The following is a 16,225-nucleotide window of genomic DNA, read 5'->3' as shown; positions in this document are numbered from 1 at the left end:
CAGAGTAAATTCCACGGTCATCTGCTACATTGGACCAACATGAACCCTCCATGTCATGTAGGTGAGTTGTGTTAGATACGACAAGGTGAACGGTTTGCGCACAAAGAACATTGTCCAGAGCAGGTTTAGAGCCCCTGGGGGATGTGCATGGACATCTGCGTCTCACTTGTCCTTCTTCGGACGACCCCTCTTCTTCTTCCTGGGGATCCTCAGGTGCAGGTGTCAGAGGACTGTCCGCCAGAGTCATCCTCCCTCCCTGTGGCACTGGCAGATCGTGTGGCAACAGATGTTGTGGCCACACAGGGAGGTGTGGACATGTTGGTGCTTATCTGGCAGAGGCTTTGGAGTATGTCCCGAAGTACCATAGTAAGTGCATCCCACTATGTTTCTACAGGCATCAATGGTTCACATACATGACATTTTCTACTGTATGTCAGGATGCGTGCCTGTACACTGCTTTGTCCAAAGTTGTCACGGACAGAGATTTATATTGTTGTGACACATTGCCCAGCCAAAATGAAACATTTCAATGTGCATGTCGAAGTGTGTGCATGCCCAGCTCATGTATAGATTTGGCTGTACATGGCCATTACTACTCAAGGGCCATCACGTTGCTGACACAGGTGTGTCATCCCTGTACACATTTGACCTTTAACAAGGAAATACGTGCAATTCCACTGTGGATATGTTGTAAGATTGGGGCATGTGTGGTAGCAGATTTTGCTAGTCTTTGTGTTTCACATTGGTGTATTGGTACGACATGGTCACAGTCCGGTATGCCTGTGATCTCTTGTGAGAAAGTGTTTTGTTACAGTGTTCCTAGTTCCCATCTCATTTCAAACAAGTGATGATGTCACTATCGTTAATGAGTCTGGTGCTGAGTTTTGAACGTGCATATGTGATTTGACTTGTCAATGTTCTCCATTGGGACATGGATTGGGCAAGGAAGCACTCTGGCTTTTCCATGCTCATGACAGTGAGAGCCGGTGGTGTGTGTGTTGCAGTTTGGCTGCTGTGAGTAGCATGTCTCCTCCAATGCAGTCCAGGTTAGACCTTGTGTCTACAGTGTCTATGTCAGTGAGTGGTGTGTTGTGTGAAGGATGCATATGTTGCAGCACGATGTAGGAGTGGAATGCAGCTCACAACAGCACCGAGTGTGAATGAGACCATGCTATGGAGTCGGCTATATTGGTGTGTCCATTCCATTCTCTGTCAGATGTCCCCTGTCGATGATGTATTTGTGAGTTCCTGTGTGTTTTGTGCAATATACTATATATGGCTCTCCACACTTGTCATCTGCAAGACACACCTCCACAGCCAGGCAAGGGGGCACCCCTGGACACTGCATCGCCAGACAGTGACTTTGAACATACAGTTGCAATGACTGTGTGAGCGCGACTGTGTTTGGGTTGGCCAGTACATATGTGTGATTTTCAGCCACATCATTTATCAGGCCCATGTGTCATACATCTTGCCCGGACATTATCTTTGTGAGTGACTGGTACCAAGTGTGCAATGTATTTTAGCATAGAATGTGTGTGTATGGCCAGCATCGGTGTTATTTGTTTTCAAGTCAGGACCTCCTTCTCCCCCAGGCCAGTTATCCCATCATGAAGCATGCCACCATTGCAGTGGGTGCAGGTTAACTTTCAGGATGTCAGTCAGTGCAGTCCTGGTGTTTGTTGGTGCCCAGTTCCCGGCATGGACTTGCGCTCCCCACAACAGAGCCCAGTGTCAGACATCTTGTCAGTCTATTCCCACTCCCTGTGAGGCGAACATGGTTAAGTGTGAGCTTGCTGGGCCATGTGGGTGGGTGGGGAATGTCTGTGACTGCAACTCCCATCATGCTTTTGGCTACAACCCCCTTCCCAGCATGCCCATACTTCCTTCCTTTTGACTCTGCTTCTCTGTGAGGGAGTGTGACAGCAATGGCAAGATGGCTGACTGTGAAGTCGTGGTGTTTGTTTGGCTACAAGTCCAAAGAGAGCCCCTGTGCTTCACACAGCAGCACCCAGTGTCGTGTATCTTTGGGTGATATTTCACTACAGTGTGAGTCAATGCATTCTACTCTGTGAGTTGTGTGGAGTTTGTGTTGAGGGGTGTGTGTGTCTCCACATGCTGGTAAGTATGGTCAGAGCTGTCAGTCCTCCTTCCCACCCAGCCAGACATCCCACCATGAAACGTGCTTCCATTGGAGGGCATGCAAGTTGTCTTTCAGGATGTCAGGCAGTGGTGTCCTGCTTTTGGTTTGCGCACAACCCCTACCACGGCCTTGTGCTCCCCACAGCAGGACCCAGTGTCAGACATCTTGTCAGTCATGTTCCACTTCCTGTGATGTGGGCATGGTTCAGAGAGGTCTTGATGGACCAACTGGGAGGGGAAGCATTATCTGTGACTACAAACCCCATCATGCTTTTGGATACACTCACTTCACCTGCATACCCACTATTCCTTCCTGTCAATCAGCTGCACTGTGAGATAGTGTGTTTGTGGTGGCAAACTGTCTGACAGTGTTTATTTAGGTTTGTGCCACTGCCTTGCTCTATTTGTTGGTAGGTTTGTACATGTCATGACACAGTTACAAGTCACTATGAGATGGCAGGTATTGTGTTTGTCTGCCTAGCATACACATCTTGGGATGATTATCTATTGGTTACTGTGGCTTTGTGTGCATGGTTTCACTGTCCCCTTGCCACACAATATTGAGTATGTTGGTTGTGTACTCACCAGGCTCTGGAATGTCTGCTAGACAATGGACGCTCTCTGGTGGTAGGATGTCCCGCACCTTCTCCTCCCAGGACCTGAAGTATACTGGTGTGGCAGGAGGGCCACCACCAGTGCGCTGACTCAAGGCGTGATCTTTCTCGATGAGTTTCTTGACCATCCTGTGCACATCATACCACCTGCTCTGGATATCATCCTTTGTGCGCAACATTGGTGCTTGTGCATTCACCTTGCCCACAATTCTCACCCACATCTTTGTTATCTGTGACATGGGGGTTCTTGGGACCAATGTACCAAACAAATGTGGCTCTACTCTGATGATCTCGTCTACCAGCACTTCTAACTCACTATCTGTGAACTTTGGCTTCTTCTTTGGGGGCATGGTGATGGGTGGTGGTGGTGAGTGATGTGTGTGCGAGGGTGCAAGTGAGGGTGGGTGAGTGTCGGTTTTGCTAGGTGTATGTGTGAGTGCTTTTGGTGAGGTGATAATGGTGTGAAAGTTGCGTGATGGGTGAGTTGTGAGTGTGTCTGTGGTTGCTGTGTGATGGTGTTCTCTGCTGGCTGTCATATTCAATTTGAAAAGGATCATGGTAGTGATTGGTGTCCTTGATATAGGTGCAGTTGTGGGTGTGTCTTTGTTCAAAGTTTTTTTTTATATTTATTTACGTTGTCATTGCTTGTTTGGTACTTTTTTTTATTTTTTCCTTTGGGTTTTCTAGGCATGAAGGAGATGTTCTTCTGACCGAGACGGACGCTGATGTTGGCTCGTGCGGGCTTCTCTGGGTCTTTCACGCTGACTTTCTTCTGTGTATCATACGCGACAGTTGCGGAGATCTCTACTGCTTCAGGTCCCTGGTTTCTGTGAGTGTCGGTCATGCGGCTTGGGCTCCGTGCGAGTCGGTCTGTTTTACATGCAATGCATCGTACTGCGCGGATTGGACATCACGGGTACGTGTCGGTCAGGTTCATTCCTGGAGCGTGTAGGTCAGTGCTAATCGTGTCTGTTTTCCGGGTGAATCACTGTTTTCCCTATGGCTCGGTCGTACGGCTTGTATTCCGTACGAGTCAATGGTAATTCACACGTGTTGCATCGCACTGCACGGGACGTACGGCGCTGGTCCGTGTCGGTCGGTCTCCATTCCGGGTCTGTGTCGGTCGGTACGTTTTGCGGCCGGAAACGGAATCGGCACCAAATTTTGGTTTTTGGTATTGGAAGGGGAATGATTTGATTTCAGATATTTCTGATCACTTGTTCTGAAAATACCTTTTGCTAGTCTTTTAAAAAAAAAAAAATGACAACTTTGTTACTTTATAAAAGATGAACTGTTTTTGATGTTTTTCTCATAAATTGGAATTATATGATTTTTCATTTTTACTGATTTCACAGAAGACAGCAACCAATAACTATTTTCATTGAACAGGAAGTGATATCTGTATTTACTAAATATTCTCACATAAATCTTTTGTCTTATGTCATAATTAGAAGAATACATAGTATTTGCAGCAGTATCCCAGGTTTATATTTACACATAATAATGAAACCAGTAAACAATGTTTTTTATGGAATTTAAATGTGCACTAAACCAATCTTTTCTGGTTTTAGATTCAAATAAGTACATGCAGAGATTTAAAGTGCAACCATGGCTTTGTGTTCAGCAATTTTACAGCTAAAGAGGTATTCTAAAGAAAATTATAACGGCGAACTCACTTTAGAAATTTTCTGCTGAGGAAACCAGCTTACCAAAAAATTCTTTCTGACTCAACACAGTCAGCAGAAGAAACTAATTTAAAAGTAAAAACTCCAAATCTGGTGAGGAGACCATTTCAGTAAAGGGGCTTGCAAATGTGAATACCTGACTGAGTTCAAATGTACTAGCATGGAAGGTGTGTATGCATTCATGTGTTTGAAATTGAACAATATATTCCTACTCTCAGACATTTGTAGTCATTCACTTAGATCAATAGATTCACATGTTGGGAAAGCATAAAAATGCACTCCTGACATGACTGTGATCAAGTGAGTTTCCAGGAAAGAAGCATAGATAACATATCTTTGTGTATAATTCAATGATGCCTAAAATTTATAAAAACAGAGAAAATGCTTTTCAATAGAGCATTTCATCACATATCTTTGTCTAAAATTTTCAATATAGGAAATTTTATTCGTGGTTAAACATTATTCTTTTGATTACTCCAGAATATCGATTGCTAATGTACAATAATAAGGCACACTACCAGGACAATTTTAGAATACCTGCGGAATCAGTAACTTTCTCAAACACGCAAGATCTTTTTTTGTAAAATGACATCAAATAGCTTAAACTCATAGCCTAAGCAGAAAATTGCTTAAAAAACACCAGTTTGTTGTGGCCTGTCAATCTTTGTTGTATAGCATTTTAACTGGGAAATTCCTTGAGGAAATATTTCAAAAATTGAAAACCTCAAAGCAGCAGACAAAAAGCACGATTTGTTAACTCTTATTTTGAGAAGGTGAGTTGGCATTGTATCTGCTTGTTGAAGTTGGATTATCCTCAGCAGTTAGAGGTATATAGGCAGCTAACACTGGCATCTAAAAACATTTAAAATTGTGTTATTACAATTAATAATGTCACATCTATCAAAATATACATAGTTTACATAGAAGATGCTCACCTGTGAATTCCGATAACATACTGTCTTTTCCAAGTATACCATTTCCACCCACAGCAGAGACTTTGAAGGTGTACCGGTTGCCAGGTATTAAATTTATGATGGACACATGTTCATACAATGTTGTTACATTTGATTCTGGATTTCCTAAAACTTGTACTAAATAGGTGCTTTTGTTGCCAGTCGGAGGTAGCCAGCTCAAAGAAATTGAATCTATGGTGATGTCTGTCAAACTTAGATTGTTGGTTACATTGGGTACTGAAATACAAAAATAGAATGTGAAGTATCACTCAGAGAACCCTTTACATATTTGTCAGAAATATTTTTCACACCAGACAAACTACAGATTTTTTTTTAAAAGTTACCTGTCATTGGGAAGAATTGACATGATAGATCTCTAATAGAGTGAGACACTTTCTAACACCTCTGGTGCATTGATTTGGTATTCAAAAATTGAAACTTGTACTAAAGAATATACATTCCCAGAAGAGCAATAAAAATATTTCCAATGACATCTCTTCAATTATAATAACGTTTTCACAACCCCCAACTGTGAGCAACTGTAACTTAATCCCATTCATTCTAGTAAAAAAAATCCCACAATTGATAACTGATACTGTATTTAGGTACAGATGTAATTTATACTTTCCAGACATTTAGCCTGCCTTGCAAAATATGTGTTGAATAGAGACTATTCAATATTGTTAAATAAAATGAGTACATATTCATGGTGATTTCAAGTGTGATGTAAAATGTTGATGAGATGGAATGTTTCAAATCAGGAGTGCAGATTGTTCCAACTGCTCCAGGTTTTTTTTAATGTCTATTCTACTAAATCCCTTTATATCTAGCAGTTTATGCACTTTATATGGCCTTGCATTTGATCAATTGAACTCTTAGAATAATGAGTTTAACCATTTTAACTTGTTGACATATATTTTGATTTTTGTATCGGAATGGGAATGATTTGATTTCAAATATTTCTGATCACTTGTTCTGAAAATACCTTTTTTTAAAAATGACAGCTCTGTTACTTTAAAGCAGATTAACTGTTATTGATGTTTTTCTCATGAGTAGGATGTTGGACCCGGCCTCGTGGCGTGGCCCATTCAGACCCGTAGCGACAACAGACTAACCCCTACACCCCACATGACCCTGACTAATGTAGCCTACCTGACCCAGAACCCGGGGTCACCCCCGTCCTCCCCTCCATCTTCCTGACACCGGGCACCCTTCCCCTCCAGTGACCCGGCCCAGTACCCCAGATGGCCGCCCTCGATCCAAGCGCAACCCCGGCCTAGCCGCGCCATACCGGCTGGGGGAAGAGACAGCTCCTGGCGAATAGGAGAGGGAGGAGTAGTTTCATTCACACCTGGCCTCTTCCCAAGAGATAGTTTTGATCGCCCCTCCGGCCACCCTGAGGGCTGGCTCCACGCCTGCTGCGTGTCTGGGATCTCTCCCGACCCCGCTTTGAAAGGATCAAAGGGCCGCGGGGCAAGGTCCCCCCAACAACCGACCCCCAGGCGCTAAGACCACTGCCCGTGAGGACTCCGGACATCAAAGAGGAGTCGACCTATAACAAGGGGCGCCCTGGGACCCTTAGCAGTTGAATCCTGGAACAGAACAAGCCCTGCTGACGTGGTCGCGGCTGAAGAACATCCCCCCAAAATCCGACGGAACTCTTGGAACCTCGGTGAGTCCTGCAGACAGCGTCGCGGCTCCCCCTGGCAGAGACGGACTTCTGCCTAAAAACATCAGAGCCCTGCTGACGTGGTCGCGGCTCACCTTGCTCCCTAGAGAACTCTGAGCCCTGCTGAGTGACTCGCGGCTCCTGAAAGATTGTCTGACCTCCGACACCCGGACTCGAGCCCTTCAGATTTGGGACCCACTCAAGAGACTTTCCGGTCCGGCAGGGCCCCAAAGATCGTCTCGTATCCCCCGGCTCGAGGATTGAGAGCCGTGTGCCGGATACGCTCCCGCATTGACCCAAAGCCTAAGACTGTCCCGCTACCCCTACCTCAACCGAGACTTTGTGAGCCCTTGCTCTACTTGTATATACGCCTCTGCGGATCATAAAGATCCTGATATCTCTAGATGAAGCATACGTACTCCAGAATCTACGGTGTGGTGTCTCTGTGTTGCCTGGTACTAAATCAGCATGTACGATCCTAGGTACGAGACCCAGCCCTGAGGGGGTCTCCGGCCAGTGCTTGGTTACTTCTCCCGGAAGGGTGAGGCGCAGGGGGGGGTCAGGTACCTGTTCTGTTCGTCCCTGAGGCTAGCCTTTCTAACACTGGTGGCAAGCGACGGGATCCGAGCCCACAATCTAGAGATCATACAACGAACGGCTGACGCACTACCGAACAAAGACGACAGAAAAAACCACCATGAGCACCGCTGAAACCGACGCGAGTGCTACGTTTTGTGTGCAGCGATTAGAAGAATACACACACAAGGAGCTGAAACAATTTTGCAAACAACGAAAGATCGCTACCACTGGTCTGAACACCAAGGAAGACATGCAACAAGCCCTGAAAGCCTGGGTGGAGTCCGGAGCCTTCCTTCCCCGACTGGACGAAGTCGGTGAGGAGACAGAGCGGCCGGACGAGCTCAGAAACTTCCCGAGAACAAGCAATAACCCCCAAGCGCAAAGCAATGCAGCGAGTGGGGGCTGGTCCCCGGAAGACGTCACAGACAGGGAAAGGGACCGAAGTCATGAACTAGAAATGGCCAAACTGAAAATAGAAGGCGAGATAAGGCTAGCCGAAAAAAAGCTAGCAGTGGAACAACTCCGAATACAAGGAGAGCTAGAAGAAAAGAAGTTGCAATGGGAGCACAAGGAAAAAAAACTTCAGCTTGAGCACGAACGCAGCTTGAAAGAAATGGAGTTCCAAGCAAGGAGCGAGGGAGCTCGACCCTCGGGGGCCAGGAACCCGCACCCCTGGGGGAACCGAAAGTCCACATCCCTAAGGATGTGGTCAAAGAGTACTATCGGAATGATGACATCCAGCAGTGGTTCAAAGCCTACGAGGTAGCCATGACCTCCCACCGCGTCCCACAGAAGGACTGGAAAGCCGGGTTGTGGGGGCGATTCCTGAGCGAAGGACGAGACACCCTCCTCGACCTACCGGCCTCTGTGCAAACATGCTACAGCCACATGAAGGAGGCCCTCCTCATGAAATACGGCCTCACCCCCGAAATGTATCGGCAGCGGTTCCGGGACTGCCGAAAGATCCCAGGCACCACCTGGGTGGAATACGTAAACTTTTACAGCCGAGCGCTGGAAGGGTGGATCAAGGGCAGCAAGGTAACCACCTTCGATGAATTGACCGACCTCATTGCCTGGGAGCACTTGTCCATAAACTGTTTTGTAGAACTACGCCAGCACCTGCTCGACAGCAAGCTCGCAGACCTGAGGAAGCTGGCCGTCGAAGCAGATCACTGGGTAAACACCCGGGTCCCCCGGAACCCCGTCGGGGACTACCCCCGCAGCCATCAAGGACCTCCCCGTCAGAGAGGGGGGGAATTCAAGGGAAACAGAGGGAGTTTCCATCCGGGCCCCCACGTAGCCCCCCGAGGAACCCACCCCCATGTTCCCAGCTCCTCCGCCAGGCAGTGCCGCCACCCCAGGCAAGCAAGGACGCCGGGTGAATATGACATGTTTCCACTGTCAACGGCTAGGGCATTACGCCAGCGACCCTCAGTGCCCCATGGCCCAGAAACCCCCCACGACAGCTCCCCCAGCCCGACACATGGCCACCGTAACCCTAGGGGAGGAGTTTGAGGACCCCGAGGGATGGCAACCTGCAGCCATGGCCCTGGTCTCTCTAGGAGATCGAGATATGATTCCCGGGTCACCCCTACCCGCAAACACCAAGAAGTACCGCCAGCTAGTAAAGGTTAACGGCCACCCGGTGGAGGCCCTTTGCGACACCGGGGCGAGCATCACTGGTGTCCTCAGCCACTTAGTCCAGGCGGACCAGATCATCCCAAATGTCTTTTGCCCTGTGATAGCTTCCGACAACACTGAGAGTTTGTGTAAGGTGGCCTTGGTACCATTCGAATGGGGGGGAGTAACCAGAACATTACGGGTAGCTGTCCGAACCGCACAACCGGTAGACTGCCTCCTGGGAAACCACCTGGAAAGTTCCCCCTGGAGACAGGTCGAGCGCAAGACCCACCTCGGGATGATGGGACTGCCAGAATGGGTGTGCGCAACCACCCGATCCATGGCGGCCCAACTACCCCCCCACGGGGGAGTCAAGGACGAACCCCCCAGCACCACCTCCGTTGACCAAACCAGAGACAACCCTGTTGAATCTCACGCCCTATCCCCAGGAGAAGATCCCTTCACCGACGACGGGCTCGTCCAGCCCGACCACGCGCAGATCACGGAGTTAGGTGATCTGCCCGAGTTGGCCCAGTGGCGCCACGAAGGGGGCCCCTCCCGAGAGGAGTTCTGCAGAGAACAAGCGACCTGTCCTTCCCTGGTCGGACCCCGGCAGCAGGCCGCTGCCCAAGCCGCGGGCGACCAAACAGGAACCCACTTATTGTATTGGGAGAATGACCTCCTGTATAGCGAACAGCGGGCTGCCGAGCTAGGATCAGCCCGGGTGCTGGTGGTCCCCCTACGCTTTCGAGACTTCCTCCTGGGCTTGGCCCATGATGTACCCCTGGCCGGCCACTTGGGCCAGGACAAGAGTACAAGACCTACCACCGCCTAGTAACGCACTTTTACTGGCCAAAAATGTGAGCCCACGTAGAGGCCCACTGCAAGTCCTGCCCCACGTGCCAGGCCAGTGGTAAAAGTGGAGGGAAGCGCAAGGCTCCCCTCCAACCCTTCCCAGTCGTCAGTACCCCCTTCGAGCGGGTCGGAATTGACATCGTGGGGCCCCTGGATCCCAAGACCACCCAGGGTCACCGCTTTATCCTCGTCCTAGTGGACCATGCCACACGATACCCAGAGGCCATCCCCCTCCGCACCGTCATGGCCCCCGTGGTGGGCCGGGCCTTAATAGGGATCTTCTTCCGGGTAGGGTTCCCCCGAGAGGTCGTGAGCGACCGGGGCACCAATTTTATCTCAAAATATATGAAATCCCTGTGGCAACAATGTGGAGTAGCTTACAAATTCACTACCCCTTGCCATCCCCAAGGCAATGGCCTAGTGGAGCAGTTTAACCGGACTCTGAAGGGAATGATCATGGGTCTTGAGGAGCCCCTGCGTCATAAGTGGGACGTCCTTTTCCCCTGCCTCCTGTTCACCTACCGGGAAGTCCCCCAGAAGTCCTTGGGGTTCAGCCCGTTTGAATTACTGTATGGGCACCCAGTCAGAGGTCCCCTGAGCCTAGTCAAAAAGGGATGGGAGACAGCACCCCGGAACCCCCCGCAGGACGTGTTCCGGTACCTGTTGACTCTCAGGAACCAGACTCGGAAGTTCCGAGAGCTGGCCGAAGCCAAACTCGAGGCGAGCCAGAAGAAATGAAGCGCTGGTACGACCAGAACGCCACGCTAGTCGAGTTTCAGCCCGGCCAGCAGGTCTGGGTGATGGCCCCAGTGAAGCCGTGCGCCCTCCAAGACAAATGGACCGGGCCCTTCAAAGTGGTCAAACGGAAAAGTCAGGGGACATACGTGGTGGACGTCCAGTCCCCTCGCAACCTTCTTCGGGTCCTCCACGTGAACCGCCTCAAGCCTCACTTCGTGTGGATGGAGTTGAGCTTGCTCCTGGCCACAGACGACGGGGCGGAAGAGGAAACGGAGCCTCTTCCTTACCTCCTGTGGGCCAAAGAAAAGGACGGCTCCGTGGAGGGGGTGATCCTCACCCCCTCTCTCACACCCCAACAACACGAGGACTGCCGCCGGCTCTTGGGCCAGTTCTCCGACCTGTTCTCCCTCGTTCCCAAGGTCACCGACTGGTGCGTCCACGATGTGGACACCGGACACAGCCCACCGGTACGGCACTGAGCCTACCGCGTCCCCGACCGAGTCTGGGCCTGCATCCAGGCGGAAGTATCGAAGATGTTATCCCTAGGGGTGATCGAGCCCACAGACAGTCCGTGGGCCAGCCCTGTGGTGCTTATCCCGAAAGCAGCTGCCCCTGGGGTTGCCCCCGGACTACGGTTCTGCGTGGACTATCGGGGGCTCAATGCGGTCACCCGAGCCGACGCTCACCCTCTCCCCCGCGCAGATGAGCTCATTGACCGCCTTGGGTCTGCTCATTTTCTCAGCACCTTCGATTTGACCTGCGGATACTGGCAAATTGCACTCACGGAAGGCGCCAAGGAGCGGTCCGCCTTCTCCACCCCAGATGGGCACTATCGCTTCAGAGTGATGCCATTCGGGATGAAAAACGCCCCGGCCACCTTTCAGAGACTGGTGAATCGAGTCCTGGCCGGGCTGGAACAGTTTAGCGCCGCCTATCTGGATGATATTGCGGTATTCAGTTCCGAATGAGGTGAGCACCTCCAGCATCTCCGGAGGGTCTTGGGGGCCCTGCGCCAAGCCGGCCTCACAGTAAAAGCCAGCAAATGTCAGATTGGGCAAGGATCGGTGGTCTACCTGGGGCACCAGGTCGGCAGCTGGCAGATCGCCCCCCTCCAACCTAAGGTTGACGCCATCCTGGCCTGGGAACCACCAACTACCCAAACCGAAGTCCGCGCCTTTCTGGGCCTCACTGGTTACTACCGGAGGTTCATCCAAGGTTACGGCAGCCTCGTAGGACCCCTCACAGAGCTCACGTCCAAAAAACAACCTAAAAAGGTACAGTGGACACCTGCTTGCCAAAAGGCGTTCGACGCCCTGAAACTTGCCATGTGTACGGCCCCTGTGCTCCAAGCCCCTGATTACTCCAAAGAGTTTGTGGTACAAACGGATGCTTCCGAGCATGGCTTTGGGACCGACATATCCCAGCTCAATGAGAAGGGCTTAGATCAGCCCGTGGCCTTCATTAGCCAACGGTTACTGCCCCGAGAGCAACGATGGAGCCCCATTGAACGCGAGGCGTTCGCCGTAGTCTGGGCTCTAAAGAAACTGCGACCCTACCTCTTCGGAACCCACTTCCGAGTCCAGACGGATCATCGACCTTTACGGTGGCTCATTCAGATGAGGGGGGAGAACCCCAAATTGCTACGATGGTCCATCTCCCTCCAGGGGATGGACTCACAGTAGAGCATCGCCCTGGCAACGACCACGCCAACGCTGACGGCCTCTCCAGATTCTTCCGCCTCAGCGAAGAGAACCCCCAAGAGGATGGGTAGTTCCCTCTGGCCTTCAGCTGGGGGGGACGCATGTTGGACCCGGCCTCGTGGCGTGGCCCATTCAGACCCGTAGCGACACCAGACTAACCCCTACACCCCACACGACCCTGACTAATGTAGCCTACCCGACCCAGAACCCGGGGTCACCCCCGTCCTCCCCTCCATCTTCCCGACACCGGGCACCCTTCCCCTTCCATCAGCCTCGCGGCCTCCAGTGACCCGTCCCAGTACCCCAGATGGCCGCCCTCGATCCAAGCGCAACCCCGGCCTAGCCGCGCCATACCGGCTTGGGGGAGAGACAGCTCCTGGCGAGTAGGAGAGGGAGGAGTTGTTTCATTCACACCTGGCCTCTTCCCAAGAGATAGTTTCGATCGCCCCTCCGGCCACCCTGAGGGCTGGCTCCACGCCTGCTGCGTGTCTGGGATCCCTCCCGACCCTGCTTTGAAAGGATCAAAGGGCCGCGGGGCAAGGTCCCCCCAACAACCAACCCCCAGGCGCTAAGACCCCTGCCCGTGAGGACTCCGGACAAAGAGGAGTCGACCTATAACAAGGGGCGCCCTGGGACCCTTGGCAGTTGAATCCTGGAACAGAACAAGCCCTGCTGACGTGGTCGCGGCTGAAGAACATCCCCCCAAAATCCGACGGAACTCTTGGAACCTCGGTGAGCCCTGCAGACAGCGTCGCGGCTCCCCCTGGCAGAGACGGACTTCTGCCTAAAAACATCCGAGCCCTGCTGACGCGGTCGCGGCTCACCTTGCTCCCTAGAGAACTCTGAGCCCTGCTGAGTGACTCGCGGCTCCTGAAAGATTGTCCGACCTCCGACACCCGGACTCGAGCCCTGCAGATTTGGGACCCACTCAAGAGACTTTCCAGTCCGGCAGGGTCCCAAAGATCGTCTCGTATCCCCCGGCTCGAGGATTGAGAGCCGTGCGCCGGATACGCTCCTGCATTGACCCAAAGCCTAAGACTGTCCCGCTACCCCTACCCCAACCGAGACTTTGTGAGCCCTTGCTCTACTTGTATATACGCCTCTGCTGATCATAAAGATCCTGATATCTCTAGATGAAGCATACGTACTCCAGAATCTACGGTGTGGTGTCTCTGTGTTGCCTGGTACTAAATCAGCGTGTACGATCCTAGGTACGAGACCCAGCCCTGAGGGGGTCTCAGGCCAGTGCTCGGTTACTTCTCCCAGAAGGGTGAGGCGCAGGGGGGTCAGGTACCTGTTCTGTCCGTCCCTGAGGCTAGCCTTTCTAACATAGGAATTATATGATTCTTCCTTTTTTACTGATTTCGCAGATGACAGCATGCAATAACTATTTTCATTCAACAGAAACTGACAAAGTACTATAGATAAGTAATTACGAATATATTTAAAATACATAGCTGTAATTAGAAAATATTCTCACAGAAAACTTTTGTCTTATGTCATAATTAGAATACATGGTATTTGCAGCAGTATCCCAGGTTGATATTTACACACAATGAAGCAACTAAATCATGCTTTTTCATTGTATTTAAATGTGCACTAAACCAATCTTATGTGGGTTTAAATTCAAATAACCACATGTATAGAGATTCAAAGTTCAACAATGACTTTGGTGCCGATCACGATCCGGTAAAAAATGTCCCCGTACGACTCGTATCGGGTCTTTTTACCGTACGAATCGTACAAGTGCCGTACGAACTGGCAATCACGATTCGCATGGTAAAAAGTCCATACGAACCGCACTGGGAATATTTCCCCACACGTCCTCGGGTCGGAAAATGTGTCCGACACGTCCTCGGACGATTCACCGTACAAACGTGAAAGGTGAACTCCGACCGGGGAATCACGATCCATCCCGGGCGTCCGAATGTACAACCGTATGGTGAAAAGACCGTCCGCACCGAACTCCCATAACAACCATGGAGACGTCCAAACAGGTGCCCGGTACGTGCCGTACCCCCCCCAGCCCCCGTAGGTACGCGCCGACCCCCCCCCAGCCCCCGTAGGTACGCGCCGACCCCCCCCCAGCCCCCGTAGGTACGCGCCGACCCCCCCTGTGTGTACACCCGTGTACGGTGCGTACCCCCCGTGTACGCTCGAGTCGAACCCCCCCGTGTATGTACGGTGCGTACCCCCCCGTGTACGCTCGAGTCGGACCCCCCCGTGTACATTCGAGTCGTACCCCCCCCGTGTATGTACGGTGCGTACCCCCCCGTGTACGCTCGAGTCGGACCCCCCCGTGTACGTTCGAGTCATACCCCCACCCGTGTATGTACGGTGCGTACCCCCAGCGCTGGGGGTACGCACCGTACATACACGGGTGGGGGTACGACTCGAACGTACACGGGGGGGTCCGACTCGAGCGTACACGGGGGGGTTCGACTCGAGCGTACACGGGGGGTACGCACCGTACATACACGGGTGGGGGTACGACTCGAACGTACACGGGGGGGTCCGACTCGAGCGTACACGGGGGGGTTCGACTCGAGCGTACACGGGGGGGTACGCACCGTACATACACGGGTGGGGGTACGACTCGAACGTACACTGGGGGGTCCGACTCGAGCGTACACGGGGGGGTTCGACTCGAGCGTACACGGGGGGGTCCGACTCGAGCGTACACGGGGGGTCCGACTCGAGCGTACACGGGGGGGTTCGACTCGAGCGTACACGGGGGGTACGCACCGTACACGGGTGTACACACAGGGGGGGTCGGCACGTACCTACGGGGGCTGGGGAGGGGGGGTCGGCGCATACCTACGGGGGCTGGGGGGGGGGTCGGCGCGTACCGGGCCACCTACTCTGGTCGATTCGCGCCGTACTTCGCTTTTGCGGCACTTTTTGGGTGCCGTGAAAATATTGCCGTCCGGACTGCTGTCGGTTCGAATCGTAATTCCTGGTTCGTGAAACGCTGCCTGAAAGCGTCCCGACGTCACGTCGCAGCATTCCCGGATCACATTCGTATGTATATTTTCGTCGGTCGGTGTTTTTTACGATTCGTACGGAAATGGTGTTTCCGTGCGAATCGTAATTCCATGTTTGTAAAGTTTTACAACCGGGTACGAGTCGGACGGGGAATTCGCTCCGACCGACGGTTCGTACGCGGTTTTTAACGGATCGTGATCGGCACCTTTGTGTTCATCAATTTTACAGCTAAAGAGGTATTCTCATGAAAATGCTAATAACAAACTCATTGTAAAACTTTTCTGCTGAGGAAAGCAGCTTACCAAAAATAAATCTTTATAACTCAACACAGTCAGCAGAAAAAATATTTAAGAGTAAAAACTCCAAAAGTGGTGAGGAGACCATTTCAGTAAAGGGGCTTGCAAATGTGGATTACCTGACCGAGTTCAAATATACTAGCATGGAAGGTGGGTGGTTAGTCTAAATATCGAGTTTTAAATGTCGACCTACAAGTATATCGAGTTGTGAATATCGTAGGTAAAGAATATCGAAGTCAAGAATATCGATGGACAGAATATCGACCCCAAGGTAAGTATTATCGAAGTTAATAATATCGAAGTCATTAATATAGATGTAAGTAATATCGTAATGAAAAATTTCGATGTCAATAATATCGATATTTTATTAGTGTAATGTATTTTAATAT

Source organism: Triturus cristatus, chromosome 11 (assembly GCF_964204655.1).
Source record: "Triturus cristatus chromosome 11, aTriCri1.1, whole genome shotgun sequence".
NCBI lineage: Eukaryota > Metazoa > Chordata > Amphibia > Caudata > Salamandridae > Triturus > Triturus cristatus.
Note: the sequence above shows the minus strand (reverse complement) of the source record.